Raw genomic sequence first — 15,654 nt, 5'->3', positions numbered from 1 at the left:
CACCACTTACAGGGAGATGCCCGAGGTGAGTAGCCCCCGGATCCAGCACCCTGAGCCCCCTCCTGCACTCAAACTCCCTCCCAAAGCCCGTGCTCCACACCCCCTCCTGCGCCCTATCCCCCTTCAAGCCCTGCGCCAACCAGACTATAAACCAGAATTTCAATGAAGATCAGAAATACCGGTTTCTAGAGCTTTCCGGTTGGTGAAGTGCCGGATAAAACAGCTGTTACTGTACTGAGTATTGTATACTTCACAATGAATGCCTACTTACAGTCTGAGCAAAATGCTAATCAAGTGATTGCAAAATCTCCAGGAGAGACTGTAGACAGGACAATACAAGCAGTGGGGGTTCTCCTGTTTGCAAGTGAAGACAATGGGTTTGGGGGACTATAACTCTAGGTACAAAGCTCCAGTCGGCATCTTTCGCCTAGGAGTAAGCCGACAGCTTGCTTCATGAACAGAAGATCACAGCCAGGCCTGGCTGTAATACCCTGGAAGGGTTTGGGGCAAGCTTTTGCTCTGTAGGACACGATAATGTTTTGTTAATTAAGTTTAGACTGTAGTGTGCGTGTTGTGATTTTATTTTACATGTCACTCTTGGTTTCCAATATTTCTGCATGCTATTACTTAAATCTCCACCCTTTGTTAAATAAACTGGCACGTGCTTTCTCTGCAAACAAATCTAAGTGCTGTGTTCTCCGGTGTAATGGGGGAGCCTAGGTCCTGGGAATTCTGTCAGCATCCAGTGGAGCAGGGGCTGGGCACGCCAGGGAGACGCACAGTGGACTCGGGGGGGGGGGGGGGTGCCTATCGCTAACCTGTAAAGAGGGGCCTAGAGGGTAATGCTTGTGTTGCCAGAGGCTGGTGGTGTTGAGGAACTGACACGGCTTTCTCATGCCAAGGGCAGGGGGTAGCAAGACGCCTCACAACCCTGGGCACCCCCGGTCACTGCCTAAAGGAGATGCCTTTAAAGACTTGCCAGATGGTGCCTAAGGGGAAGCTGGCTATGGCCAAACCTCTGCCACATCAATGATACCTTCAGTTCCAGGGAACACAATATGCTGGCTTTTCTGGAGGAGAAGGATAGCTATGTGGCTAAGGCCCTAAAGTAGGCCTCGCGAGATGTAGGTTTAGTTCCAGGCTCTAGTTCCTGAGCAAGTGATTTGTTCTCTCTGTGCCTCATCCCAAGGATAATAATCCTTTGTTTTCCCCACCCTTTGTCTATGGGAATTGTGAGCTACTCCGGGCAGGAGCAGTCTCTTATTATGTGTATGTCCAGTGCCTTGTACAACAGAGCCGGGATTGCCTTTAAGTGCTGCTGCCATAGTACTCCTCATCGTAAAGGTACATTTTTGACGCCACTGAGCCATTTCCTACTTTCGACACGTGCATGCGATTTTAAGTATGTCTGTTACGATCAATAAAAAGTGCTCATTTTTAAGTCTCCGATGCACGATAAGCAGGCGCAGTAATACTTAGTTAGCACGTGTTCTGCAGCATTGTTTGTCCTGAGCTCACAACGCGCATCACCAAGGTGGGGATTGTCATGCTTGGGTTACAAGAGGGCAAACTGAGCATGGGAACAGATCTGATGACACCTGGCCTATCCGTCAGTCCTCAGTCCTCCCTCTCCAAGGTTAAGGAGCAAAGGAATAAACAGGGAAGCTAAAGTTAGAGGAGGCTCTCCAGACCCCTCTCCCTGGCTTGCATGAGAACATTCCCCCACAGATCCCCCTCCTCCCTGGCTGTTGCTGTGAGACCGCCCGCTTCGGTTTCAATTGCCTGCCTACCATCATACTTGAACTTGGGAGAGGGATAGCTCAGTGGTTTGAGCATTGGCCTGCTAAACCCAGGGTTCTGAGCTCAATCCTTGAGGGGGCCATTTAGGATCTGGGGCAAAAAATAGGGATTGGTCCTGCTTTGAGCAGGGGGTTGATGACCTCCTGAGGTCCCTTCCACCCTGATATTCTATGATTCTATGAACTGGTCTCCACCAGGTGAAATAGCAGAAGCCACAATAAGTGGGACTTAAAATCAGACAGGGTGAAACCCAAGTAAAATATACCATAGGGAACAAAGAGAATTCTTTCCTAGGTGTCTGGCTCGTGAGTCTTGCCCACATGCGTAGGGTTTAGCTGATCACCATATTTGGGGTAGGGAAGCAATTTTCCTCCAGGGCAGATTGGCAGAGGCCCTGGGGGTTTTTCACCTTCCTCTGCAGCGTGGGGCAAGGGTCACTTGCTGGAGGATTCTCTGCACCTTGAAGTCTCTGAACCACGATTTGAGGACTTCAATAGCTCAGACATAGGTTAGGGGTTTATTACAGGAGTGGGTGGGTGAGATTCTGTGGCCTGCATTCTGCAGAAGGTCAGACTAGATGATCATAATGGTCCCTTCTGACCTTAAAGTCTATGAGTCTACGAATGCTGCAATTGCAGGGAGATGGGCAGGATCCTCTAATGGGCCTTTACCAATTCCAATTTCTACAAACTCATCCAATCAACTTAAAATGGGAGGAAGGAGAAAAGCCCCTGCTGCAAATGACCAGCCTGTCCCTACCTGTAAACTGAGAGCGATCAGCGCCTCCCAGTGGCTGCAAGAGGAGACACCTAATGCACTGACAGTGTGAAACTTCTACAGCAGTTACTGTCCCTGTCCCCTGATGCATCAACGTTAATTTCATCATTTGGCAGACAATTTTTAATCATCATCATACAGATTAGGTAACATTAAATAACAGCAACAGCTCCATTATACTGACCTTGCGTACTCAGCCATGAACACAGGAGAGCAGCCTCTAGGCAATTTACTCGCTGACACAAAAGATCTTCCACGGGCATGAACATGCTGTCATATTCTGGTTGATTACCTATTCTCTTGTATTTGCAGACATAAGCCTGCTCTGTGACAAATGCAGGTTGATTTTTCTGTTTGGGGTGTACATGACAATATTGTGGTGTGCATACACAATAAAAGAGAAAGAAAACCTGTAGCACTAAAACAAAATCTCAAGTGCCAGATTATGTTCCTGGTTACAACCTGTGTGCATGTAGAGTAGATCCAGTGAAGTAAAATGAGTTACACCAGTGTAAAACCTAGATTTCTAGGGTGACATCGTGGCTTCAATGAAGCGAAAGAGTTTTGCCACTGATTTCATAGCATATAGTTTCAAACTTAGAGCTAGAAGGGACCACTGTGATCAATTAATCTGACCTCCAGGACACAGGCCAGAGGACTTCCCTGAATTAATTCCTGTTTGATCTACAGCAGATCTTTCAGAAAGACACCCAATATTTAAAAATTGCCAGTGATGGAGAACCCTTGATGTCATTGGGGCCAGGATTTCACCCAGAGATTTTAAGGCCAGAAGGGACCATTATGATCAGCTACTCTGACCTTCTGCATAACACAGGCCAGAGAATTTCACCCAATGATTGCTGCTTTGACCCCAGTGACTTGTGGTCACAGTGGAGATGATTTAGAAAAGCATCCAATCTTCATTGAAACACTCCATGTGATAGAGAATTTACCACTTCTCTTGGAAGCTTTCCCATTGGTTAATTACCCTAGTAACCAATGTGAGTGAGATCAGACTCAGAGTGCAAATACCATCAAAGGCAAAGAAAATAGTCCCACTGAACTGCACTTATTTAAAAAAACACAAGAACAGATGGTCAATTCGTGGACAAGATACGATGTTCGGGGTCCTGTAGCAGAGCTCCTGTTTTGGGGCCAGATCCTGATTTGTGTAAATCCAGAGCACCTCCACTGATGCACAATGGAGTTAATCCAGATTTACACCAGTGTAACAGATCAGAATTTGGCACTTGATTTGTTCAGGACCCTTTTTTATAATGTATAACTTGGATTTTTACCCAGCTTCGCTTTCAGAGATGGAAAGTTAATTCAGCATGTTAGAAAATAAACTCAGGCTCTCAAGGCGTTCAGGGAACAAACTCACAGCTGGCATCACTCCAGTGAAGTTTGCTGGCTCATTGCGATCCAAGTCCCACTGAAGACTTTCCACTGCCTTCAACACAAGTTGGATCAGGCCCTAAATTCCATTCCCAAGTCAAAAGTACTTGCATTAGGTGAACTGAAAATACTATTTCTTTTGTTTTTTGCAGGGCAAATATTTGTAGTAAAAAATAAATACAAAGTGAGCACTGTACTCTTTGTATTCTGTGTTATAACTGAATATATTTGAAAATGTAGAAAACATCAAAAAATATTTAAATAAATGGTATTCTATTGTTGTTTAACAGTGCAATTAGTCACCATTAATTTTTTTAATCGCTTGATAGCCCTAGTTCTTTCAGACAAACAAAATTGCCTCAAAGAAACACTCGGCTCCGTCATCAATTTCTCCTAATGTAAACAAACCAGCAAGACCCTGAATTTTAGCTAACCATTAGTCAAAAAGAGGTAACAGTAGTTTGAAGGTGTAGCCTCTTGTAGAATGTGCTGCAGTCCTACAGCCTGGGGCAGTCCTACAGGGTGTAACATCCTTCCTGTGTGCAAACGGTAAGAAGCATTTTTGGTGACCTTTTCTGCCTGAGAGGTGGAGGGATCCAAAGAGACAGTCCCAATCAACATCTGTAAAATTCTCAAACATCCCCAAATTGTTTCTCTGTAAGACATGTGGCATATGCAAAATACACAGTGGTGTAGGATGATATCAAGGTTTTATGAACACTCATTTGGGGCAGATTCTGAAAATCTACCTTGATTATTACCTATGGAGTTAGAATAAGCTCAACTTGAGGAAAAGGGTAGCAGAAGCTAACTCCTGGGGATGCCTTACATAAGCCATTTGTGGCTGTCCCAGTCATGAGTAACGTGACCATTCAATTGCAATAAAAGCTTATATCACATCAAATATTCCACATACATTTTATCCAGGAGGCTAGTGTCGGAGAATGAGTCACTGTAGAAAGAGTTTGGCTGTGCTGGGTGATTTGAAGGGAAAACTTAGCCAGAACCTAACCCAAATCCAGACATGAACTCTGCCTGATCCTCATCCAATTGCAAAAGCCTGGACTTATCTCTGCTTGTGAAGAAGAGCAGCACATTTATGTCCTACCCATTCTATCAGGCCAGCCCCTTGTTGATTCTGCCCCAGAACAACATCTGAAAATTAGAGAACATTTGGTAAAGGAATGCCATTAAAGTACAAATACCATGCCCCAGGCACTGACCTCACCTCAGCAAACTCTATCCAATTATCTCTAACACCAAATGCCTTTTCTGACTGCTAAATCCACAGCCATATTCTGAAAGCCACTCTTTGGCAACAGCTCCATAAAATGTATCAAATGTTCAGCAGTGCAATGTTCTTATGCAAAAAATCAAACTACCTTGCTGCACAATCACCTTTATTCCTGGCCATATCCAGTGCCTACAATGGAGAGCCACAAATAACATATATAATTTTAGAGAGTCAAGGTGGGTGAGGGAATATCTTTTATTGGGCCGACTTCTGTTGGTGAGAGAGGCAAGCTTTGGAGCTACACAGAGCTCTGCTTCAGGTGTGGGAAAGTGTCACAGATAAATACAAGGTTGAACAGATAATTTAGCATAAGTAGTTAGGACATATTTATCTTGAAAAAAGAACAGGAGTACTTGTGGCACCTAAGAGACTAACCAATTTATTTGAGCATAAGCTTTCGTGAGCTACAGCTCACGCATCCGATGAAGTGAGCTGTAGCTCACGAAAGCTTATGCTCAAATAAATTAGTTAGTCTCTAAGGTGCCACTAGTACTCCTGTTCTTTTTGCAGATACAGACTAACACGGCTGCTGCTCTGAAACCTGTCATTTATCTTGAAGGCTCCCTTAAAATATGTGCTAATTATTTATGCTAAACTATCTGTTGACTTTTAATTTAGCTGCGACCCTCTGAATACCCTTCCCAGACCTGAAGAAAAGCTCTGTGTAGCTTGAAAGCTTGTCTCTCTCTCCAACAGAAGTTGGTCCAATCAAAGATATTACCTCAGCCACCTTGTCTCCCTAATAGCCTGAGACCAACACGGCTACAACAACACTGCATACAGATATATAATTCTGACATTTCAAAGCTGTTCTATTCACTTTCATACTCCAGTTGCTACAGAAAAAAAAGAAACAAAAACCACAAGAATGACTGATGAGAGGAAGCATATAGCACATTATATGCGAATGGATCATTTAAAAGAACACAGAAGAACAAATATGAAAACCAGAACAGGGATCAAAAGAAAACCTTCCGAACAGAGAACAGTCTCCAAGACTCTGTGTAGAATCCCACAGGGCAAAAGACAGCCTTGTCTAGTTGCTGAAACACTGTATTCTGAGGCAGAATGCACAGGTTCCTGGCTGTGCTCCCGACCTGTTATGTGACCTGTAGCGCAAGTCACTTCAGCCTAAAGCACACCTGATTTTTAGGTACCTAGTCTGAGACACGTAGAGCCTAACTTTCAGAGGTGCGAGTGTAGCGACTGACCTCCTGGCTGACACACCCGCGACTGAAGCAGGGATCTCCCGAGCTAAACCAGCGAGTTGCTTCAGCTCAAGACTCTGTAGGTGGGGCTGTAACAACTCACATCCTCTGTGTATTGGCAGAACCTGTAACACACACTCACAAGTGGGTTACACAAGCACCTGTAGCTCCTATTGGAGTCGTGGGGGGTCCAGCATCTCTGAAAATTTGGCCCTACTTGTCTCAGACTGGACATCCAAAACTGAGGAATCCATAAGTAGAGGAAACCCTTTGAAAAAATTTAAGCTTCAACTGCTCCATGACTCAGTTTCCCCATCTTTAAAAGAGAGATGATAAAAGCTAGCTACCTCACTGGGTTCACGCAGTAAGTCACTAGCAGAGCCGGGAGCTGAATGTTTATGTCCTGTTTTATGATTTAATCCTAATCCATGGCTCCGCCACATCCTCATTAAGCAAATAACTAATAAGCCTGGTTTCATTTGTCACCTTCTCTCGACCCCTTGTAAAATCAGAAATACGTGGAAAAAGCTCACTTTGCAGCATATTCTGTGATTAATCTGAATTCTACTGCCTAGCGTCTAATGATCAAATCCCATTTAAATTGTTTTAGTGTCCCATGGACGTGTGATGTAAGCAACACAAATCAGAATGTGGAGGGCCTTATGAACATTCAATACACGTCCTTTCTGAAATTAATGGCACAGCCAGGCCCCAGGAGATGCCCTACATCTTATGTGCAGGATGTAAATTCACAATCATCCTCATCATATCACCAAAGAAATATTCTATTATGTCACCTTTTGCGCTTGCTAAAGTCCATTTTCCTCTCTTGAGCCTAGAAATGGGCTTGAACTATCAATCCCAGGATCAAAAATCGCTCCCAAACTTCGGAAGAGATCAGGTCTGCCTCTGGGCCCCGAATGTACAGCTCAGCTCCATCCCTACAGAATAGACTTTCTGCACATAACCTGAGACCCGGCTTCTATTCCTAGCTCTGCCACTAAATTGCTGGGTGACCCTGAGCAAGTCCCCTCTTTGTGCCTCAGTTTCCCCATCTGTAAAAGGAGGCTAATGATACTGACCTCCCTTGTAAAGCACTTTGAGATCTCCAGATGAAAAGTGCTATACAAGAGCTAGGTATGACTGTCATTATTAACTGTTATTTATTATTTGTCTTGCAGAAATACTTAGACACACCAACCCAGATCAAGGCTGCATTGTGCTAGGTGCTATACAGAGAAGCCGTACCAAGATAGCCACTGGCCCAAAAAGCTCACTATGTAGGTGATGACAAGTTACAAGAGGTGGATGAAGCAAACAAATGTGGAAGGGTGGGGAGAGGGAAGAAGCAGATAACAGTAAGACTAATAAAGCCAGCAAATCACCATACAATAGTCATACAACAAGCACAAGGTCTCAGAGCACTTTGGGCCAGATTTTCCAAAGGAGCACAGGAGTGACCAGATTTTCAAAAGAGGGTGTTGGGAGCTGAACTTTGACCCTTACTGAGGTGCCTAAACAGGAGCTGACCTCTTGCGAAAATCAGATGCCAAGTTTGGATGCTAAAAGTTTGCCCTAAGTGTCCAGCCATTGTCAACCGGAAATGCGGTTCCTGCTAGTTGCACCATACCAATCCAGGCCTGCAGGCATTTTATTGATCCTTGCCAGCAGAAAACAGAAGCCAAAGGGGTGTTGTTCTAAATGTAAGGAAAGATGGGACTTTAGTGATGAGATTAGTATGCAGAACTCTGGTTTCTCTCTCAGCTCAGCTACATGGACACTATGAGAATTAATACGGCCTAGTCTACCAAAAACAATCCCTACCAGAAATGGGGAGAGGTGAGAAAAAAAGATGGTATAAAGCTGGCCAGCCTTCCAGGAGAAGGGAGAGTCTCATTCACCCTTCCTTGTTTCTATTCAGTCCTGATTTCATCATAAAAAGAAAAGGAGTACTTGTGGCACCTTAGAGACTAACCAATTTATTTGAGCATAAGCTTTCATGAGCTACAGCTCACTTCATCGGATGCATACTGTGGAAAGTGTAGAAGATCTTATTATATACACACAAAGCATGAAAAAATACCTCCTCCCACCCCACTCTCCTGCTGGTAATAGCTTATCTAAAGTGATCACTCTCCTTACAATGTGTAAAGTCTCTACGTAAAAGAGTAAATGGACACAAATCAGATGTCAAGAATTATAACATTCATAAACCAGTCAGAGAACACTTCAATCTCTCTGGTCACGCGATTACAGACATGAAAGTAGCTATTTTACAACAAAAAACTTCAAATCCAGACTCCAGCGAGAAACTGCTGAATTGGAATTCGTTTGCAAATTAGATACAATTAACTTAGGCTTGAATAGAGACTGGGAGTGGCTTAGTCATTATGCAAGGTAGCCTATTTCCCCTTGTTTTTTCCTCCCCCCCTCCCCCCCCCGACGTTCTTGTTAAACCCTGGATTTGTGCTGGAAATGGCCCACCTTGATTATCATACACATTGTAAGGAGAGTGATCACTTTAGATAAGCTATTACCAGCAGGAGAGTGGGGTGGGAGGAGGTATTTTTTCATGCTTTGTGTGTATATAATAAGATCTTCTACACTTTCCATAGTATGCATCCGATGAAGTGAGCTGTAGCTCACGAAAGCTTATGCTCAAATAAATTGGTTAGTCTCTAAGGTGCCACAAGTCCTCCTTTTCTTTTTGCAAATACAGACTAACACGGCTGTTACTCTGAAAGATTTCATCATAGTTTCTTTTTAAGTCAGGACAGTTAGGGCTTGCCTACATTACACCAGCTTTGCCAATATAGCTATACAAGTATAGCTATGCTGGCAGAGCCCCCTAGTGGAGAGGCTGCATATGCCAACAGAAGGAGTTCACCATCATAGTAACACCCTCTCCACACTGACTTGTAGAGATGTACTGATTTACACCAGCTGAGGATCTAGCCCAGTCTCAGCAGGTAATATATTTAAGGGTCAGTCACCATCTTATTAATATATCATTGTATTAACTACTGAAGTCTATACTTAAGGCTGAGATGGCATCTCCAATCTAAAACTCCTACTTTGTGTCACTTGGTCATTTCCCCCTAAATTACCATTTGGAATTTCTTTTTTTTTTGTTTTTGTTTTTTTTCAAAGAGGGTTTTGTAAAAGTCCCTCCAGCTCTGTGTTGGGTAAACTGCCCATGTAAAGGAAAAGCTTTTTGCACCAGTTAAAATATTATCCAATACAATTTTTCTATTTATCTAGCTTAGGGTTTTATTTGGCCGCCCCATCGCCATTATGTCTGAGCATACTCCACGTCAGATATAGGTCATTAGTATAAGAACTCAAAACAGACTTTGCTTTAGAACGTCATACCTGGCATATCCAAAGTTCTGAGTGTGGAAAGTCTGTTTTACCCTCTTTGCGATAAGATGTTGTTACTCCTCTATCCATCTGTACCCATTTGTTCCCCTTGTCTTATACTTAAATTGTAAGCTTCTTGGAACAGAGACCATCTTTTTGGTCAGTGTTTATACAGCACCTAACACAATGGGGTCCTGGTCCATGACAAGAGCAACTGCAATACAAATAATAACATCTCTTAAAAAACTACTCCCTAAACATCCTTAAGCACACACATAATGGGCTGCTCTAACTTTTCACATATGGTTTTGCTCTGAATATATGGAGGATGTCGAAGGGCAACTTAAACGTACAGACCTAGGGCCAAGGGTTGAAAAAAAAAATAGCTGCCTAAAGCTCGGCCCCCAAGTCCATATCTAGGCACCTAAACAATATTTCTGGGGGAATTCTGTGCCATTGCACAGGCGCAGAATTCATGTTATCTGCAGATTTCTTTGCTTCCCCACAGAAAAATGTCTTCTGAGGGGAAGCAAAGGGAAGCTGTAAGAGTGGACATTCACCCCTCGCTTTCAGCTCAGAGCAGCTGGTGGAGAAATAAATCAGCGCTGGGGGGCTGGGCGTGCTAACAAGAGAGACTGTCCCTCTTGCTTGCTATTGCAGCATGCCTGGTGTGGAGGGACAGAGCTTCTGGGTGTTTGGAGGTAGGCTTTCCTATAATACAACTTGAATCTTTTATTTATGGAACAAGCTGTCAAGTCATACTAACTCCGGTGCCATTGCCCCCTTTCCTGTGACTAGCATTGTTGGAAGCAGACATTGAAACTGCAGGGTCTCGACCGCTAATTTTACACCCCGTTACTCAGTCCTGGGAAACAGTTAAGAGTCTTGTCCAGGGCTCTCCAATGAGTAATGTTCTTTAGTTGATGGGACTTTGGAATTTCAGCAAAGTCCACTTCTAGCCACACTTAGTAACTGTGCTATTCTCATTTATTAACATATTCAATACTGTTGCAGGGGACTTTCCTCTCGTCAAATAACTGCTAACAAAAAATACATACAGATTAGTTTTTAAAGAGAAACTTTAATGTTGATGAACTAGAGAGAAATAGATCAAAATGATCTATAGTTCCCTAACAGCTCTTTGGAGGTAACGTACCAAAAATATCAGCCTAACAGATGAACGGAGGAAAGATGGTCCTGTGGTTAAGAGGTTGACCTGGCCCAACTTGTGGTCAACTCCATGAGTTTTATGGCAAGGGCAAACCTGGCCCATGTTATCTGTCTTGACAACAGTGACTCAGATTATACTAACAGGATTAAATGAATAATTGTACTGAAATCTTCCAAACACAAAAAAGAGTATCTGAAAGAAATAACCAGGTGCTGTGTACAGAAATGAACTAATATCAAGCTTGACTGAAAAAGTTGATTAAATTAGTTTAATTTAAGAGCCTAAACAAACCCTGAAGGTGGTTCTTTGTTTATTGCTTTTTTACCTAAACCATGCTCTGCTGAAAAAGCACCATGTGGGCATGAAATATTTATTCATTAAATCTTTCATAAAGGTGCACACTATTGTTTTCAACCATTATATATTTATAACTTGTCATATAACAGGAAATTTTTTTTTTTTTTGTCCTCCTCCAGGCTGTTTATATGAGGCTTGGTTCTTGTCAGGTTATCATGCTGGGTCTGATTCTCATTTACACTGTGGCCTTCTCTGCATACAGAAGTCATACTGTTTTAACTACACAAGTATAGCTGTGTCCATACTAGGGATCGTATCGATCAGTTAAAAAAAGTTAGTGTTCTACCCTCAATAAGTTATACAGTACAAAATTCATGTTCGACCAGGCCCCCTTTTCCAACACTGGCAATATCAAGATGCCACAAAACGGATGTAAACTTGGTGTCTCCCAGTGTGAAATGTCCCTCTGGTGTGCTCCCTGCACATATTGGGAGTCGGGGTGGGGCAAGCAGGGGGAGTAGCTGGCGTGTGATGTGCTCCAGCAATCCCCAGCTGTTGTGTGTCCATTGCGGCTACAGACACAGTTCACACTACAGTGAATTTCAGCCCTGCCGCACTGTTCTTCAGCAAAGTGGGTTTTTCCCCCCTTCACTTGAAATACACCATTTTAAAAAAAAAAAAAAAAAAGGAGTACTTGTGGCACCTTAGAGACTAACCAATTTATTTGAGCATGAGCTTTCGTGAGCTACAGCTCACTTCATCAGATGTAAACATCTGATGAAGTGAGCTGTAGCTCACGAAAGCTCATGCTCAAATAAATTGGTTAGTCTCTAAGGTGCCACAAGTACTCCTTTTCTTTTTGCGAATACAGACTAACACGGCTGTTCCTCTGAAACCATTTTAAAAGCTCGTTAAGAGTCATCTGCTCATCATTCTGTGCCAATGCATAAGGCTGCCGACTATTCTAATAGAATATTTAATTGATGTTTATTTGCTGACTAGTTATTTATGTTAACATCATTCCTGCATAATTAATACTCAGCTGAAGTCAACTCTAAGACCACATATAAATACATTTTACTAAGAAAGCCATTTACAGTATTTAAAAAAAGAAATCCTGGAATCTATTAACATTAAGGGAATCTAAAATCAGCTTTAATAGGATAAGCCAACAAGGATTTGGCAGGAAAGATAAAAGAATGTGTAATTCTTTAGCACTATCCCCAATACTGGGTGCTGTGATTTGCCAAAGTAGGTGTCTGAGTTTCATTTTACAATTCAATGGCCCAGTTATCAGCTGGTGTAAGTTGGCATAGATCCCTGCATCTCTGCTGATTTATACCAGCAAAGGATCTGGCCCCACATCCTCAGCAAGTAATTTCAGCTTTGCACAAGAGTTAAAGTTTTACAAAACTGGGGCTAAATCCTGCTCTCAATTATGCCAGCATAAATCAGTTAAATTATTCCATTCCAGTGTAACCAAGAGCAGAATTCCACTCTAAGCATCTGATCTCTATGGAACATTATCAACATCAACTTGCAAACGTAGTTAAAGTTTAATTTCCTTCGGGGATGGGGAGCTTGCTTTTGGTTTAAAACATCCAGGATTACGTGTTCTGAGAGATGAGCTTGGAGGATGGTGGTGGCTCAGAACCACCGCAATCTATTATGGAAATGATTTGTTTCAGAGGGTCACATGGTTCCTCCTAGTGTGTGGAACAGAGGAGTGCTAAAGCTTGCTAATCTCACTGACATGTGCAAGGAGGCAGCGACATGGCAGGGCTTCCCCCAGACCATTGCCTCACTGTTGGCTATGCATCTGCCTCTCAGTGATGGCTGACCAGAATGTCGTGGTGCTAAGGAGAAATGACTCTACGCAACATATGCCTCTGTCAACGACCCTTCCCGTACTCATCAAGATACAATATATATTAATGCTGCCCACTGAGGCATTATCTCGTCTCATATACTTACGTGGGGCCTTAATTACCACTCCCTGCACAGCCAAACCACCCACTGAAACCAATAGAAACCAATAGTTTGGCTATTAATGTGCACCCTGATTGATGACAGGCCTAATTCTGACCTCAGACATGAAGACACAAGCATCGCCAGCGGGAGCATCCTAGTTCTGAATTGGTTATGATGAGGTTACCATTAAGCTAATGGGCCAAACGGCATCACCAGTTACACCAGCTGACACCAACGACGGCAATGGATGTAACTGAAGCCAAAAAATGGGCCCCTGCATTTTCACAAAATACAGAAATAGCTGTGTGTCAGTCTCGCTGAAAAGCCCTGATGATCATCTCTCCGGCCATGAATAACTTCTTAGCCCGGGTCTACACTAAGGGAGGGATCAATCTAAAGCTACGCAACTTCAGCTACGTGAATAACGGGGGAGGGATAGCTCAGTCGGGGGGAAGGGATAGCTCAGTGGTTTGAGCATTGGCCTGCTAAACCCAGGGTTGAGAGTTCAATCCCTGAGGGGGCCATTTAGGGATCGGGAGCAAAAATTCGGGATTGGTCCTGCTTTGAGCAGGGGGTTGGACTAGATGACCTCCTGAGGTCCCTTCCAACCCTGGTATTCTATGTTTCTATGATTCTATGACTTACCGTGGTGAGTCGACTGCTGGAGTACAGGAGTACTCTCGCGGCGCTGGAGTACAGGAGTCAACGGGAGAGCGCTCGGGGGTCGATTCGTCGCGTCTAGACTAGACAGGATAAATCGATCCCTGCTGGATCGATCGCTGCCTGCAGATCCGGCGGGTAGAGAAGACATACCCTTAGAATGGACCAAATTCTCCCTTGACTTGTACCTCCAATAATCTCAAAAGGCAAAATGGGGTCCTAGGAATATATTCTCAGAGACAAATACTGACGGTCTTATTCAGTCAAAGAGTTCTCATGAAAATCAAAGCAATTTTTTTCCCCCTGAGCAAGGATGAAGTAAAGCTTTCTTTTGTACCTTAGCATCTTAAATAAGACCTTAGCACTAGTCCAGTAGTAGGTAAGAGGTAGGATGTGTGAATGAACTTCAACTGAACTAGCAATGTAGTTTAGAATTACAAGACAATCTATTTTGCTGCTGCACGAGTCCGATCCTGTTCTGCATGAATAAAGCGCTTGGGATCACGCCATAAGTGAATTATGCCTTCACCATTGGTGGGGAGGGGGGGGGAAAAAACCTGGATTTGTGCTGGAAATGGCCCACCTTGATTATCATACACATTGCAAGGAGAGTGATCACTTTAGATAAACTATTACCAGCAGGAGAGTAGGGTGGGGGGAGAGAAAACCTTTTGTAGTGGTAAACACCCATTTTCTTCATGGTTTGTGTGTATAAAAAGATCTTCCGTACTTTCCACAGTATGCATCTGATGAAGTGAGCTGTAGCTCACGAAAGCTTATGCTCAAATAAATTGGTTAGTCTCTAAGGTGCCACTAGTACTCCTTTTCTTCATGGAGGGAAAGTCACAAATTAATCTAATGCAAGTTAAGCAGGAAAACACCCACAAACAACGCTATTTCCATTATAGCCTAGTGGCATGTTTGCCTGAGAGGCCCAATCCTGCAGGATGTGGAGCATCCACAGTGCCCACTGATGTATTTGGGGTTTGGTGGGGCTCAGCACCACCCAGGATCAGGCCTTTGAGTTTTAACTCTACCCAAGCAAGCAAATCTTGCTAGAAAAGGAGGCTTGCTGAACCTAATCAGAAGTGCAGGCTTATGAGTTAACAGGAGCACATTGATCCTTCTAGAATTCTATGGGGGAGAGGGATTGTTCCTCAAGTTTTACATCCCGATATCAACATATCCCAATATCAGAAAACAGGCCTGGTTCTCTTCTTCACTGACTCCTTTATAAGTCCCCTGATTTTACTGGTGCTACTTCCAATTTACACTGTTGTAACCAAGAACAGAATCAAGCTCATCATGGCATGGATTTACAATAGGGAAGGAGAATCCGGCCCTCCTTGAATTGCTGTCTGCCAATAATGGTAAGGCAAAACTATCCCAGCAATTACAAGTTGTGGAAGAGCACCAACCTTGTCCCTGTGGGTTCCGCACTTCCAGACGGTTTATGCTAGCTTCAGAGGCTCACTGCAACCCTCCATGTAGCCCTTCTCTCTCTAGGGTCAGGGATACAGTCTACTGAGCCCTTTTCACCATGAGCCAGCAATGGAGGTTGGTGAGAGAATTCCCACAGTCTCTGTTGCTCCCTACAGCCTCATGCCAAAACAGTTTAGCCTCCTGTCCTGACAGGGGCCTGTTTTCCCCTCCCAGGAGGTGTTTCTATAGTGGTGGGTTCAGGGGAACCCAGGCCAGCCCTCTACTCCGGGTTCCGG

General features: G+C 43.6%; 1 protein-coding gene across 3 annotated transcripts in view; it reads right to left on the bottom strand.

The window, feature by feature from the left end:
* Positions 1 to 15,654, bottom strand: part of SFMBT2 (Scm like with four mbt domains 2) — a 189,652-nt gene that overhangs the window by 116,625 nt on the left and 57,373 nt on the right. The window contains exon 1 of one of the 3 annotated variants that reach the window (XM_073328828.2): positions 13,922 to 14,035. The exons of the other annotated variants lie outside the window; for them this stretch is intronic. The gene's annotated coding sequence lies outside the window, so the exon portion shown is untranslated. Of the gene's footprint in view, positions 1 to 13,921; positions 14,036 to 15,654 lie in introns of those variants that run through there. 3 annotated transcript variants of the gene reach the window in all.

The sequence above is a fragment of the Lepidochelys kempii genome, chromosome 1 (genome assembly GCF_965140285.1).
Source record: "Lepidochelys kempii isolate rLepKem1 chromosome 1, rLepKem1.hap1, whole genome shotgun sequence".
NCBI lineage: Eukaryota > Metazoa > Chordata > Testudines > Cheloniidae > Lepidochelys > Lepidochelys kempii.
The sequence above is the reverse complement of the archived record's forward strand: the minus strand, read 5'-3'. Positions and strand labels throughout refer to the sequence as shown.